Here is a 16,968-nt window from a genome sequence, read left to right as displayed (position 1 = left end):
ATAAGCAATGGTTACGTCAGTTTAATCATAACATAAATATACAGCATCAAAACTCCACGCACCGCTTTACCTTTACACCGAGCAACACTGGCTAATTAACACTCAACTGATTTCCTCAAAGGGTGACACCTTAGTAAGGAGCCTACGTGTTCACGAGGCCCAAGTCGTGCTAATATTCCTGTGGGTTTATAAAAAAACAGTAACGTAAAAAAGCTAACACGGAAACGAATTAAGAGTCTTGGCGTTTTCATTTGTCACAGATCCTGCTTGCCAATGTTTTTCGAGCACGTGCTTTCCAATTCTCTTTTACTAGTTTCTTTTCAAAATCTCAACAACAGATATGTATGTGCTATTTGTTTTCAAATGTCAAGTTAACCATAAAATATAAAAATGAAATAAATTCGAGGTTCTTTAGAGTGTAATGTCACAAAAGATTTATAACACGTAGATAAAATGGCAAAATTACTTTTTTATTGCATGAAGGAAGTTCTCCGATAACAATAATTAAACTTTCGGCTCACTAGTACAAGAAATATCAAAGACATTACCACGCCCACAGAATCGGGTTGAGAGGTAGGATTTCTGTTTGTTTCAAATTGTATCAACCTTTCCGCCTCTCAAACAACTTGTCATTAATTCACCTCAGCAAAGTTGGCTTATCTTCCAATTGTATAACGAACATGCTGCCAAGTTATTACCTTATTGCGCAAGACACCAATCTTAAGGACACTTACTGTATATTCAGAGAGGTGACTAAGTTTAGTATACGCCGCTTTTAGCAATAATCCAGCTATATCTCACGACCGGGGACACCAGAAGTTGGTTTCACACATTGTACCCATGTGGGGAATTGAGCCCGGGTCTTCGGCGTGACGAGTGGCTACCCCGCCGCCCCTGAGAGAGGCCTTTAGCTCTAGATTCAGCAAATAAATCTGTAGCGTTCAATACTCCATCCTCGATAATCTCCAGGGTATACGTTACGATCACTCTCCACTATACCCTGGATGCATCCACTGATTGGCCCGATAAATATATTACCTCCCTTTGCTGGCTACGCATTCTCACAGCAGCCAATCAGCTTAGCCGCCGTTACATCAGAGCTGGCCAGTGTCAACAAAGATAGCGGTCGCAGTCGCGAAGGTTTGTTCGCAGTGCCACTCAGATTTTTGAGGAAATAATACAGACACATTGACAGATCAAAAAATATATAAAAGAACTCCTTCTACCTCTTTCAGAGTACCTCTGCATCAATTGTGTTGCCAAGTTTAAACCGTTAGATAATTTAAGAAGCGAAAGTGAGTTGTGTGATTGGTTCGCTCAACTTCCCAGCGTAGACACCTGATTGGATAAAAATCAAGCCAAGGGAGGTAATATAATTATCGGGCCAAGCCGTGGATGCATCCAGTGGTATAGTGGAGAGTGATCGTAACGTATACCCTGGAGATTATCGAGGATGTCAATACTCTTGCTACTGTCTTGACATATCTATGATGGAACCAAACTAGCTTCATGAAGGATAACATGATTAAAATAAATGTCATTAAAACTTCACTTGGCTGAAATAACAAGCAAGTCCAATAACTAACATTTCGAACACAACCGTTGTAACAGCCTTGCGAGTCTCGCGCGGTTCAATCATTCAGCAAGACTAATATGGGTAACGCGACTCACCAAACCAATATTAGAAACACCACCTGTGAGGCTCCCTTATATTAGTCTAACTAATATGGCTAACACAATTTACCTGACTGACATTAACAGGACTTGTGAAACTCACTTGACTCACTAACCCAGCAAGACTAATATGGCTAACACAATTTACCTGACTGACATTAACAGGACTTGTGAAACTCACTTGACTCACTAACCCAGCAAGGCTAATATGGCTAACACAATTTACCTGACTGACATTAACAGGACTTGTGAAACTCACTTGACTCACTAACCCAGCAAGACTAATATGGCTAACACAATTTACCTGACTGACATTAACAGGACTTGTGAAACTCACTTGACTCACTAACCCAGCAAGGCTAATATGGCTAACACAATTTACCTGACTCACATTAACAGGACTTGTGAAACTCACTTGACTCACTAACCCAGCAAGACTAATATGGCTAACACAATTTACCTGACTGACATTAACAGGACTTGTGAAACTCACTTGACTCACTAACCCAGCAAGGCTAATATGGCTAACACAATTTACCTGACTGACATTAACAGGACTTGTGAAACTCACTTGACTCACTAACCCAGCAAGACTAATACGGCTAACACAGTTTACCTGACTGACATTATTAACACAACATTTGTGAAACTCACTTGACTCACTAACCCAGCAAGACTAATACGGCTAACACAGTTTACCTGACTGACATTATTAACACAACATTTGTGAAACTCACTTGACTCACTAACCCAGCAAGACTAATACGGCTAACACAGTTTACCTGACTGACATTATTAACACAACATTTGTGAAACTCACTTGACTCACTAACCCAGCAAGACTAATATGGTTAACACAATTTACCTGACTGACATTAACAGGACTTGTGAAACTCACTTGACTCACTAACCCAGCAAGACTAATATGGCTAACACAATTTACCTGACTGACATTAACAGGACTTTTGTGAAACTCACTTGACTCACTAACCCAGCAAGACTAATACGGCTAACACAGTTTACCTGACTGACATTATTAACACAACATTTGTGAAACTCACTTGACTCACTAACCCAGCAAGACTAATATGGCTAACACAATTTACCTGACTGACATTATTAACACGACTTTTGTGAAACTCACTTGACTCACTAACCCAGCAAGACTAATATGGCTAACACAATTTACCTGACTGACATTAACAGGACTTTTGTGAAACTCACTTGACTCACTAACCCAGCAAGGCTAATATGGCTAACACAATTTACCTGACTGACATTATTAACACGACTTTTGTGAAACTCACTTGACTCACTAACCCAGCAAGGCTAATATGGCTAACACAATTTACCTGACTGACATTATTAACACGACTTTTGTGAAACTCACTTGACTCACTAACCCAGCAAGACTAACACAATTTATGACTGACTAACACAGAAACTCACTTGACTCACTAACCCAGCAAGGCTAATATGGCTAACACACTTACCTGACTGACATTATTAACACGACTTTTGTGAAACTCACTAACCCAGCAAGACTAATATGGCTAACACAGTTTTCCTGCAGCTGACTGACATTATTAACATGACTTGTGAAACTCACTTGACTCACTAACCCAGCAAGACCAAATAATGTGGCTGACTTAATTTGCGAGTCTCAGGCGCCGTAATTCGCCGTTGAGTTGCATATCTTGGGCCCGCCAGTTTCTCCAACATTGTACCGACATTTACTGATGTAACAGGAACTCTGTGGCGTTAAACACAACTCACTCACTCACTCAAAGTCCATACTTTGCTGATTCAGATCATGTTGATAATCACCTGTATTTATGTAAGATCACACATTGTTGTAAATATGTTTTAAATGACATTTAGGTTTGTTAGTGTTGTTTAACTTCACATGCTGTATCGATTCTCAATGTGTTCTTGGTGTTGCCAGTGGTCAATGTGTTCAATGGTCAGCGTATGTGGGATTGGGTGGGTGAGTGAGTGTCTGACTGTTTGAGTGAGTGAGTCAAATCTGTTTTCCTGTTTCGGTTAGATCACATGATGCCTGGAAGAAATAATGCATGGAAGAAAGCCCGTGTGAATGTTGACGGACCTTTACCAAGTTAATTGAACCAATCACGATCGGGGCGAATCTGGGATTGTAATGTAGGATTTCAAGCAGTATCATATTTAGATACATTGAATTTCTACACCCCTCGCCTCTCCCATCATATAGAAAGTTAATAAGGGCATCATTTGTTGTATGTGTTTCACGTAGCCACCAAATTCTGAACACTGGTCGGTCGGTCGGTCGGAAAAAAAAGGAAGAAACAAACTTAACAAAGACAAAATTATCTGAATAATGTTCGTGATTCTCATTTACTGTAATTCTTATTACAATTTCTCGCATTCTTTGGACTTGTGGCAGCGACTGATTATGACGCCATATAGCTGGAATATTGCTGAGTGCGGCGTAAAACTAAACTCACTGATTATGAGATAAACATTTTATATGACGAGGCGGTACGTTTTAGGTTCGAGTCGGCGGAGTTGGAATGAAAAATACCACAGTTTGGGGGGAGGTCGGCAATAAAATTAGAATGGTCGGTCGAGCGATGAGAAACATAAAAAATAAAAATGCTGCCCTAAACACAGTCCGTGACCAGAACCGACAGGTCCAAGGAACAGCCACCAATAACATGTCACCGCCAGAATGGTACAGAAATGCGATTTTGAAACCAGTAAAAACTGCTATCCGACATGTGACATATATAGAACATGCTGTATTTTATGTGTCTAACCTCAAAGCCTGAAAGAGGTTTACGTTTTGCCCCGTGTGGCGATGCAAAAGAGACGAGCAGATGTCCAAAACAGCCAAACTGCGTTTCTGGAAAAGAAAGAGTGTAAACCCCAGAACCAAATGATATTTGGTATCAAGATACAGAATTTTTTTCTCTCTAAAAAACAACTGGTTCTGGATTCATTTCACGCGCTGATTTGGAACTTCGCCTACCGCCTGTATGTATTCGACGTGTGGATCAGCATAGACTGAGGGGGAGAAGAAAGTATACCGAGTTTGTTTTTATGTCATTAAAAGTTCTAAGAACTGTTGTTAAATTGATTATGTGTATTTAACGATCACTCATTCCTGCAGCAGTTTGATAAAAATAATTCTGTGGCTGGATAATGTTTTGTAAAAGTGTTCTGGTTCAGTGTAGACTGGGATATGTAATGAAGCTGCAGCACATAACCCCTACCATGTTCTAAATGTACATGTGTGCCGAAAAAAGCAAATTCGTTATTCTTCAAAGTTGACATGTCTAAGATTTCCATTAGCTAGGTTTTATATGTTTTATAATTTTTGAGAATTTAAATTAAGTTATTTAGACGCGTCCTTTCAATGCTGACTAAGAATCAGTACCGTATTGTTAAAGTTTATGATCGTTAACGTAAGTTATCTTAATATTAGGATATAGCAATTGAAAATAAGAAATATAATGTAATCAAGAAAACGGTGTGGTTGCTTTTGCTTCCCTGTATAATTTAGTCACCGTAACAGTCTGTAGTCACTTTATTTATAAGGTTAAATAAGACAATTCTGAAACCTTAAAAATAAAGGGACCCTTCGGCAGCATAGGCTTCTTCAGAGGAGGAAGGATGAAGATGGTATGGGTGGTGGCTGTTTATGATTCGCAAGAAGAAGCTGAGCGTCTTGAAATCCCCGGTATAATGAACCGAGCTTCAATCACACCGGCCACCATCTGAGACCCGACCTGGTTGACTCCAGAATATCAGTCACTGTCCGCCATAACCTGGTAGAGTTTATAAAAGTATTCATATTCAAGTTGTCTTACTCACACAACAAGACAATTGCTGAATGTTTTGGGGAAGTGTTATTGAATAGAAATGCAGACCGTGATAATGCCGCATCATAGTACGTGACACCACCGGCTCTGTACAGTTAACGTCATCCCTTTCATCTAAGTAAATGTTGAAAATGTGTGCTTGCATCGTTATTTAAATTCATGCCTAACACACATCAGCGCGTCTTATAGACCACGATGAAAAACTCCAGACAGCGGCCACGATAAGGTCAGATAATATTTTCACACATTACGCCGTGCGTGTGGAACGGTGTCTAAGGTTTCTCTTTTGCAAATTACAGCTGTATATGCTTTTCTAGACTAACTCTTAGTCCCTGAATATATATCACATTGATCGTAACAAATCAACCCATTTAAATTGAAAAGGAGTCTCAGTGAATTGGGAGATTCAGGGGAAATCTAGACTTGCTTCATTTAGGGCTTTAGCATTGCAGGGAGGGCTGGGCAGTAGGGGAAAATAATGTGGTTGAGGGACAGTGAGACAGACTAATGCTTTTCGTGTTTATTCATTTATGGTTACGTGAGTTGAAAAACAACTATGATGGGTATGATTGGACAAAGAAACATAAAGTGAGTGAGTGAGTGAGTGAGTATGGTTTTACGCAATATCACGGCTAGGGACACCAGAAATAGGCTTTACGTATTGCACCCGTGTTGGGAATCGAACTCGGATCTTCGGCGTGACGAGCGAACGCTTTAACCACTAGGCTACCAAACCGCCCCGAAACGTAAAGATATTTACAGTCTATCTATTGTTACTCAATGGGTGAAAAATGCTGTTCGATAAGATCTCTTTTAATGTCAGTTTTTTTAATTGTCTTACCCAACACCGTTCAGCGAGTTTCTTCATCTGAAAATCAGTTCTAGTTGATGAAATATAATTAAAACAATGCATAATGCAATATGTATGGGTAGTAAATGAAACATTTTGGTACCTAGTCCCGGTTCCACAAAGCTATCTCAGCTCTAAGACAACCGTAACTATCTGTCATCCCCTATATAATATACGTGTTACGAACGGGCCCCTGCAGATGAAGTCTTACAAGCATCGGAATACAGTTAAAATAATCTAGAGAAGATCTAGTCGGCGGGTTCGTTTCGAATCAGATTTGGGAAAATATTTCAGTTAAATCACGGCTGTTGGATTTTTTGGCAGAGAAAATCCGGAGTTAGATATGTCTCAGACATCAATACACGTGCTGGTGCAGAGAGGAAATATCCTTCCCATCAAACGTTTAGACTCACTAGTGTACATGTAGCCGCTTGCTTCAGTCAACTGTTCTAAACTCGATTTTGCAAAATATTCCATACTGTTTAAAGGTACTGTTTACACATGAACTGATGTATTTTAAAACAAATTCGTAATATTGAAAAGATTATTGTCATGAGTTCAATAAATGATGAAACTCGGTGAAAATTTAGAATTCTTAATAAAAGTTTTACACGAAAACGCAGCTGTTCACATGCACGATATTTGCACGTGCTTTTCAGCAAACTGATGCATGATCTTCATGCAATTCATCTGCATAATGTTTGCAGTTGGTTCCCCAAAGTTAGTGGAGAAATTCATCTTCGATGTAACCACACACACACACACACACACACACACACACACACATAGTGAGTGCTTTAAGTGAGTCTAAACTTTTGATGGGTTGTATATAATCATTAGTTATCTGGTATTCGATGCAAGAGACGCACCTTCGCACAATGAAATTCGACTCTCAACTCGAATGTGGCACCCATTACCCCCATACAAGGCAAAAGATGGACCAATGTTGTTTACCAGTAGTTCCGAAATCTGAACACAAACCTCTAAGCTGCAGCCATGACAAAACGTGACACAAAGAACTTAAAGTTCAATCATGGGTATTCAAATTTCGTTACTTCTTCCTCGGTGTTAAAGTCGGGTCTTACGAGTGATTTCCAAGCTAAACCACCAACAGTTTAGCGATAATAAAACTCACTTTTTGTGTGATACGTTTTACGTTTTTTGCCAATTTGCAACATCTTTTGTTACGAAATATGAAACAAAATCATTTCGCCTCCTGTAAATCTCATCAAGTCGGCCTTGTTGTGTCTGAATATCTCGTTCTGAACACTATACAAGAGCGTGGAGGTTTTCACACCACGTCCTTCAGGAACCGACATTTGCGTTGTACAGAAGCTTACATGACCCACTTGTTCTGCGTGCAAGGAGTGAAACAGACACGGACATATTTACCGTCACTAACACAACTCATTGTTAACAGATTCAAATGCATCTACCATGCTGTAAATCATCCATTTCCCACCTCCGGATCAGAAGAAGCTATTTGCCGTCACATTTTAAACATACTCGTAGCATGTGCGTGATGTGGGTTGAGCGAGTGAGCGACCGGATCTAAAAAGTTTTTTTAAAAAAAAAAAATACCCAAAGTACAAAATTCTCGATTAAAGTCCTCTTCATGTACATTCAGTGTCCTTTGATTGTGAAAATGAAAGGATACTTGTTTTTCGCCGTATGGAAATGCATTTGTAGTTAAAAGACTTTGTCAAGATGAATATCGTGTGGTTTTTTGGTACGTCAATCATTTCATGTTAATATGTTTTCAACTTGAGCGAAAGATATGTCTCGTTAGGAAAACATCATAAAACATTGAATCTTGTTCTCGAATGAACTTGATAATTCATCTGAAACACAACCACCGGCCCGAATTGAATGAAAGCAATCAAATCAGTTCCGTTGATTACGCATTTCAGACGGACTTCCATATTTTGTAATCACCCACTTGAACATCCGGTGGCCTCACTTTGACTGCATTCAAAGGAAGTGAACAATTAGAGGGACATTTATCCCCGGCACCAATAGAGGAAAATATTAACCTACAAGAAACGGAAATCTATACTTGCCCAAAACAGTCGTTACCTGATAGCCCCCACGAAACAAATCCCGTTGTCTGTATGAACTGTGGGAACTCTCGATCTAGTTGACTGGATATCAGATTGCGTCTACCTCTGACCATAGAATATCAGTGCTCGCTAACAATGCACTGATGTCCTTCAGTCGGTCTCACATGGCCCTTCGTCTGTCGGATATGTTATGACAAATTAAACACGCACGCACACGCACACACGCATTATAACCATCATACCGTCTTCGGTCGAAGGGGGGGCGGACATAATAAAATCCACGCGACCATCACGTATTTTAATCATTATTCCTCGTATACATCGTGAATAAAAAGTAAAATAAAAAGTACATTTAAATTTAATTTATAATTTAAAAAGATCACAACCTAAAGAAAGTCACTAATTCAGTTGGTGCTACAATCTACCAGAAAAATACCAAATTACAAGACGGTCCTCTCCCTTTCTCTAAAGCTATATCCGAGCTAAAACACACATTTGGCAACACATTAAAAGCTTGTGTGCATTATCTTCATCATCTTGTTTACTCAACCTAAGTATTATGTGCATGTATATATCCGTGTATGTAAAGTGATTACACTTAGATATACCTTTAATGGCGCCGATTAACATCAACAAAAACAAGGTACAAGGTAATCTGATTCACCGCAAACGTTGATCAGAGGGACGGTATCTATTGGCTCGTGTCATGTATTGGCAAGACAGACGTCACGTGTGGATGATGATGAAAGAGAGGTTCATTTCTCGCCATCCTCTCGCTCATACCGCGCATGCGTGTCATGACTATAGCAAGTGGATAAAAGCGTCGCCAATGGTTTGATGAGGTCTGGCTGAGCTGAGTAGATATCTAGGCTACAGATACACTGTTACACAAATACCACGCGGCAGAACACGAGCTTGTCTGAATGGTGTCGGAAACGGCTACCTGTGGAATGGCGGGAAAATCTGGCACAGACGGCTATTTATAAAGGAAAAAGTTTCGATTGCAATAAAGTATTACTTTTACCCGTCAAAAGTCTGTTTATAGCTTCAAACAACATGGTTTTGTTCTGTGTACACAATAAGAGAACAAGCTGTGTACACAATAACAGAACAAGCTACACAATTCAGCAGTTAGACAAGTCTATTTAGTCGACCTTGACAACCCTAATGTCTCCATAATGCCAGTCACATGTCATCGGTTCCCAATTGCGCAGATCGATGCTCATACTGTTGATCACTGGATTGTCTGGTCCAGACTCGATTATTTACAGACCGCCGCCATATAGCTGGAATATTGCTGAGTGCGGCGTAAAACTAAACTCACTCACTCACTATAATGTCAGTGCAGTTATCTGCTTGATGTTCACGGTGGGGAGGGTGGGGGGTGTTCAGTTTCAATATTCTTGAACGTGACGTCAAACCCCTTTTAAAATCACCTTCAAGGGAAGTGTGTTGTGTATTTGTTAGGAAAATGACTCCAATAAGAGAGGAAATGGTGCAGGGTTCAGTTGTTCCTCACGAACGGTACAGACAGAAAGTGATCGTGTTTCATACACACAAATGCAGTCGGTGTAATATGTAATATCAGCAAAAAATATCAGAAAAGAAAAAAATGCACACGCGCTGAGAACACCCACAGTTTCCATCGTCTGCAGTTGTCACGATCCATCACATCCGGGCATGTTTATGTCTGTTTCAACCGCTAGGTGTCACTGTCTGCATCTGCGCGTGATGACCTGTATTCAGAAGCACGCGGGAAATAATAACCTAAACAGACCTGACCCGCGTCTAATGGATCTGAACCTCCAAACAAGTGATGGGTAATTTAGTGTGGAAAGGTTTCGCTGACCAGATTCTAAACACGCCCGTCGTTAGCCAGATAATAGGTTTAACTGAGGCCCATTGTATGTGATCTCGTCACCAGAACATGGGTAGCAGAAGAGTCTATAGTGAGGACAGAGACACATGTTTGTAACCTTTTTTGCCAATCAGGTTTTCGTTATGACTTTTAAATAGGAAGGTTGGATGACAATTGCATACATGCTGAAGACACAGTCCAAATGTGATTATCCTTGATCGTGTTTTAAATAATCTTCCAACATAATCCCTACGTGCACCATGACCGACATGGTCGAAATATCGAAACATGAGCACATATCTAAATTCACGTGAACATATTAATGTACACTCAGTTCGATCATGCATTGGCGCATTCAGAGGGGGGTGCAGGGTGCCCCCTTCTCCTTCCTCTTCTCAAAAAGCCGTATCCGCCCCTGGCGTGACTGTTTAATAGGAACAACAAAAACATATCCTGAATTGTAAGAAATCCTCTGCTGAGAGCACAGTCAACTATTTCAGGAGCAGATAAGTATGGATCACAGTCAAGTAGTGGCGATACAAACTAACTGTTCGCGAACAAGTGACCGTTTCCATTTAACATTTTCACACCAGTGAAAGTTTTACCATAACTTAATCGTTCTGATGCATTGAATGTGGATTTTACAAGAAACCTTAAAGTTTGTTTCTAAAGGTCTACGCCAGAAAAAGATTCCTCTTTAACATCGGATTCCATAGGTCGTTTAGGCCGTAAAAGACAAAGCAGTGCTTTAAGGTTTATGAATGAATTAGCGAATCATCGGTAGCACCAGGTGCGGAATTGGTAAGCATGTCCCGCTCTACCGGTAGCGCCGGCAATTCATAACAATTTCCATTACAAATGTTAGTGCAGTGAGTGAGTAGGTGGGCAAACTCCTTGTAAATGCCATAGCATGGCCTATGCATCGCGCTTCATGTTAACAAGCAACACGCCATAGTAAATTCCTCTGAAAGTCCACCGTACAGTTTTGGGCCTGACATAAGCAGGCGATTGATGGCTAAAACGTGATCAAAAGCATTTAATTATTTTAAGACTAGCATTAAGCCTATGAAATTTCCCATTTTGCGAAAAAAATATTTCTTTCAAATGCTGATTTGTAGAATATTTCAGGCTAGATGTCTTTATCTTAATCTGATTGTGAGACCTTCAATCCATTAACTGCAGATATTCCACACTTGATGTTTGTGATAAAATTTGGGAATGTATTTTCTCCAGGACAGGAAATAATGCCCGCTTGTTAGATAGAACAGAAACGTATAAGATCACGAAGCAGGGGCCGCGCATATACAGAGCATCATCACCGACTGCATCGTTTGAGGCAGGTAACCCAAGACTTGAGGGATGCTGGGAAGAGGTTTAAATATCACGGCTCCGACACTACCCAATACAGAACGTATCCTTTCAACAAGAAACCATCGCAAAATAACATGCTATTTTAGAATTCGACGTTTAGATTTTGTTATTCAAGCTGTTTCAGGACATTGCTACCTTGTTCGCGTAGGGAACATATCTTAATACAAACTAGCATCGGTTTGACCGAAAATCATCTCACAAGCACCACTTGTTCACTCACTGCAAGGTACATACGGCCTTATCTACATTGTGGAGCAAGCCTGTTTACCTTACTGCAACATCTGCTAAATGGCCTTCTCTTTTCTGCAGGCGCACTGACATCTCTCGTTGGCGCTTACCCTGATTGAGTCCTGTTCCAGCCAAGCTCTCTCAATGAACCCATCGACTTGGATCTCAGAAAATGCTGGGTTGCGTCACCGCTGAGTAACCGTGTTTTGGTTTGCATGTTGGGATGAGGTTGCGTGGAAACAACATGTCGGTGATGTCTGGAGGGAGGTTGCTGACATGTTTACCGTCATGTCAGGGTGCTGGTGCGTTTCACGTCATTTTTATTTGAAATGACGTTTTTTCATGAGAATTCGAATTGATGTTGGTTGGCTTGGATGATGTTTATGACGAAGCGAATCGAGTAGTTATGGTTACCACGAGGTCATATATGTTCCGAAATACACCCTTTGGATATTATTGTGTATTTCACGTAGTGTTGGGAATTGGTTAAAATCTAATAATTGATGATTGGTCTATTACAACCGATCAATCATCGACAATAATTGGTTAGCGTCATTTATCAAATGTTCCTGTTATTTGTGTTAATGTACACAAATATAAGGAAAAAACATGTAGTAATTTGTTGTTTTTTGCAATTGCATAAAGTCCATTTGCAAATTTTGCATATTTAAATGATGATTAGTATGTTAGGAACACATATTTCCTGGATTCTTTAAGATAAATTCAATCATGACTTGGAACGAGCTTGTACATGTTGTGCTTATGAAATGTAAATTTAATGACACAGACAAAACCAGCCTTGTGAAAAATATTGTTAATGCAAACAAGTTTTCAAAGATTGGTCGTGTTCGATTATGAGAAAACATGTTCGATTGCTTGGTCGTTTAGTCACTGCGACCAATCTTCGATTATTTCAATTAATCGGACCACCACTAATTTCACGCGACCTGAATGACGTGGAATGATGCTGTTTGTGTCGTGCAGACCCAATTCTTTCTGTTTGTAGTTTCCTCAGAAACTGAATTGTGGAATGCTGTTTTCATATTTCAGTCAAAACGTTTGTAATATAGATATATTTATAACCATATACATGTCACATACGTAACACACAACTGAATGGTGTCTCTTTGGATGTATGGATAGAAACATAATTATGATCATATCAATATGTAAGTTAGGGCGTCTGGAACACAGAAGATCCGGACTAGAATTGATCTTCAGCAACCCATGCTTGCCGTAAGGAGGAACTAACGGGATCGGGTGGTCACCGTATACCAATTACGTAGATCGATTCTTATGAAGTCAGCCCGTGAAGATCCGGGTCAGAATTGGTCTTCAGTAACCCATGCTTGTCGTTAGAGGCGACTACTGGATCGGATGGTCAGGCTCGCTGACTTGGTTGACACATGTCATCGTATCCTAATTGCGCAGATCGATGTTCATGGTGTTGATCACTGGATTGTCTGGCCCTGACTCAATTATTTAGAGACCGCCGCCATATAGCTGGAATACTACTGAGTGTGGCGTTAAACAACACACATTAAATATCCAACAAGAGTTACACCCAGGAAAATAACAATGACAACCTCTGTTAGGATCGCTGTTTGTCTGAATGCGATATATATACACACAAAACTTAGTTAAGCACCATCTGACATATCTCACGATTGAGTGAGCCCCGATCTTAACCCTTTGGAGCATATCTGGGACATGATTGGTTGTCATGTGCAACAAAGGGACCCTCCTGTACAGGACCTGGCCCAATTGGAAGCTGCTTTACACGAGGAATGGCGTAACCCGCCCCTTCAGCGGATCAGGAGGCTGACAGGGGTATGAGGAGGAGATGTGCTGGCTGTCGTTCAGTCACATGGAGGTTACACTCGGTATTGACCTTGAATCGTGTCAGACACGCAAAATGACATGTTGAATGTTCACATTCACCAATAAATTCAACATTAAACATTCCAGGGCCATACTTGAACGGATATGATTTTGCATGAAAATCAGTGTGTGTTTTTAAAATGAGCAATTATCATCATAAAATCAACATGGATTCCAATCATTTTGTCGTTTTTTATAAGTCAAAGGATCATACGGGTCAGAAAATCTCAATCCACTGTGGTCACCAGTAGAAGTTTTATGTACGTGTTGAAAACATTGCAAAAATACAGGGGGTGCTTAATTAAGTTCTTTGTGTATACTTTTAACTGACTCACTTTTACATAATGAGCACAGCGGATTTGAATACAAGACATATCATTGTCGTCTATTTCGGAAAATAGGAAATCACGAAAAATTGTGTTTGATTCAGTACTGGTGAAGACTAAACCACGGAGAATCGTCTCGCAATTCCTATTTCTGTCGAGCCACAGACTGTAGTTTTGAGAGCTGTCAAAACGGTTTCAACAAACGCTCTATCGGCAGGTGCAGCCGTAAGTGATCAGCAAGTACTTGAAAATCAACACGAGAATAATAGCTGGTTAACTGTTTTCTGCCGCCATATGTTTGAGTGGAAGAAACGACATTCCAGTCTGTCTGTAAACATGACTGCCAGACGCAGACGCCACTACCCACAGACACGTTTTACACGTGGATAAACGCGCGCCTCATGAGTGAGTATGGTTTTACGCCGCTTTAAGCAATAGTCCAGCAATATTACGGCGGGGGACACCAGAAGTGGGCTTCACACATCGTACCCATGTGGGGATTCGAACCCGTGTCTTCGGCGTGACGAGCCATCGCTTTAACCGCTAGGCTACCCCACCGCCCCTCGCTACATGAGCTGAGCTGTTGTGATTTGGAGAGATACAGGTAAACAGCTCAAATCGTCAGGAAGGTACGTTGTGAGTGAGTGAGTTTAGTCTTACGCCGCTTTTAGCAGTATTCCAAAAATATCATTGCGGGGGACACCATAAGTAAGCTTCACACATTGTACCCATGTGGGGAATCGAACCCAGATCTTCTGAGTGACGAGCGAACGCTTTAGCCATATTTGTCTACCCTACCGCCTGTGGTGAATGGATCTTCACCAAGAACCTCCTCACGGTATCCAATCTTTATATGAGCCAGAAAAAAGTATAAGATCCCAGTTCCTATCTTGTTCCTCTGTCACGTTGAGATCCTGGAATTGGTCTTTAGTAATTTTGTCGAAGAGCTGACTAACGGGTCGGGTGACGAACTTTGTTGACACTTGTCATCACATCCCTATTGAGTAGATCGATGCTCATGCTGTCGATCACTTTATTTTCTGTTCCAGACTAGATTATTTACAGCCCGTGCCATATAGCTGGAATATTGCTGAGTGCGGCATAAAACAATCCAACCAATGAGACCCTGGACTTGATTCCAGTGCAGGCGTCATACGCCATGTAGGGATCTTGAGAGGGTTACAGAGTGAAACCCCGTTAATCCGGACGGCACCGTTCCAAGTGATATCGTCCGGAAAAAATATATTTCCGGATTAAATAGGTCACATGTACAACGTAATGGCCGTTTGATGTTATATTTGCTGTCCTTATCAATATTCACCCGCAGGTCGAGGAGTCCGGATAAACGGGGTCTGGCCCATGGGTCACTGTTGTATGAAGCCGATGTTCAGAGGATACCCGTGAAGGTCCGGGTTAGAATGAACCTTCAGTAACCCACGCTTGTCGTAAGAGGCGACTAACGGGATCGGGTGGTCAGGCTCGCTGACTTGGTTGACACCTGTCATCGGTTCCCAGTTGCGCAGATCGATGCTCATGCTGTTGATCACTGGATTGTCTGGTTCAGACTCGATTATTTACAGATCGCCGCCATATAGCTGGAATATTGTTGAGTGCGACGTAAAACTAACCTCACTCAATCACTCAGAGGATGATATTTATTACATGTAATGAAGTTGTCCTAAATTAAGTGTTCAGTGATTTCCATATGTGTCTGCCTCAACCATTAAACAGAAAAAGGCCAAATTGATTAACCACCATATTTTCCTAATCTTCTTTAGAATCGAACGAGAGCGTCTTCCTGTCAGGCGATCTAATAAATCACCAGGGCCGCCCACAGTACAGGAGACTTGGAGCAATATTAAAGCAATCACGGAACGCTGAAGAAATATAAGTTTCTGCCATAACAGTATCAGGTCTATTCCTGAAGATGATTTATGAAACGATATGTGAAGTCATTTGCCGTCGCATGATATGGCCATCTACAGGTTACGTTAGTGTAGCCTTAGATCCAGGATAAGGATAATCAAGGGTTATGTTAGTGTAGCTATGGGCCCATAGCAAGGGTACCTGAGGGTTATGTTAGTGTAGCTATGGGCCTATGGCAGGGGTACCTGAGGGTCATGTTAGTGTAGCTATGGGCCCGTGGCAGGGGTACCTGAGGGTTATGTTAGGGTAGCTTTGGGCCTATGGCAGGGGTACCTGAGGGTCATGTTAGTGTAGGTATGGGCCCATGGCAGGGGTACCTGAGGGTTATGTTAGTGTAGCTATGGGCCTATGGCAGGGGTACCTGAGGGTCATGTTAGTGTAGGTATGGGCCTATGGCAGGGGTACCTGAGGGTCATGTTAGTGTAGGTATGGGCCCATAGCAGGGGTACCTGATGGTCATGTTAGTGTAGCTATTGGCCCATTGCAGGGGTACCTGAGGGTTATGTTAGTGTAGCTATTGGCCTATGGCAGGGATACCTGAGGGTCATGTTAGTGTAGCTATGGGCCCATGGCAGGGGTACCTGAGGGTTATGTTAGTGTAGCTATGGGCCTATGGCAGGGGTACCTGATGGTCATGTTAGTGTAGCTATGGGCCTATGGCAGGGGTACCTGAGGGTCATGATAGTGTAGCTATGGGCCTATGGCAGGGGTACCTGAGGGTTAGGTTAGTGTAGCTATGGGCCTATGGCAGGGGTACCTGAGGGTTATGCTAGTGTAGCTATGGGCCTATGGCAGGGTAACCTGAGGGTTACGTTAGTGTAGCTATGGGCCTATGGCAGGGTACCTGAGGGTTATGTTAGTGTAGCTATGGGCCTATGGCAGGGTACCTGAGGGTTATGTTAGTGAAGCTATGGGCCCATAGCAGGGGTACCCA

Source organism: Haliotis rubra, unplaced genomic scaffold (genome assembly GCF_003918875.1).
Source record: "Haliotis rubra isolate DU_JTF1 unplaced genomic scaffold, ASM391887v1 Scf112, whole genome shotgun sequence".
Lineage (NCBI taxonomy): Eukaryota > Metazoa > Mollusca > Gastropoda > Lepetellida > Haliotidae > Haliotis > Haliotis rubra.
Note: the sequence above shows the minus strand (reverse complement) of the source record.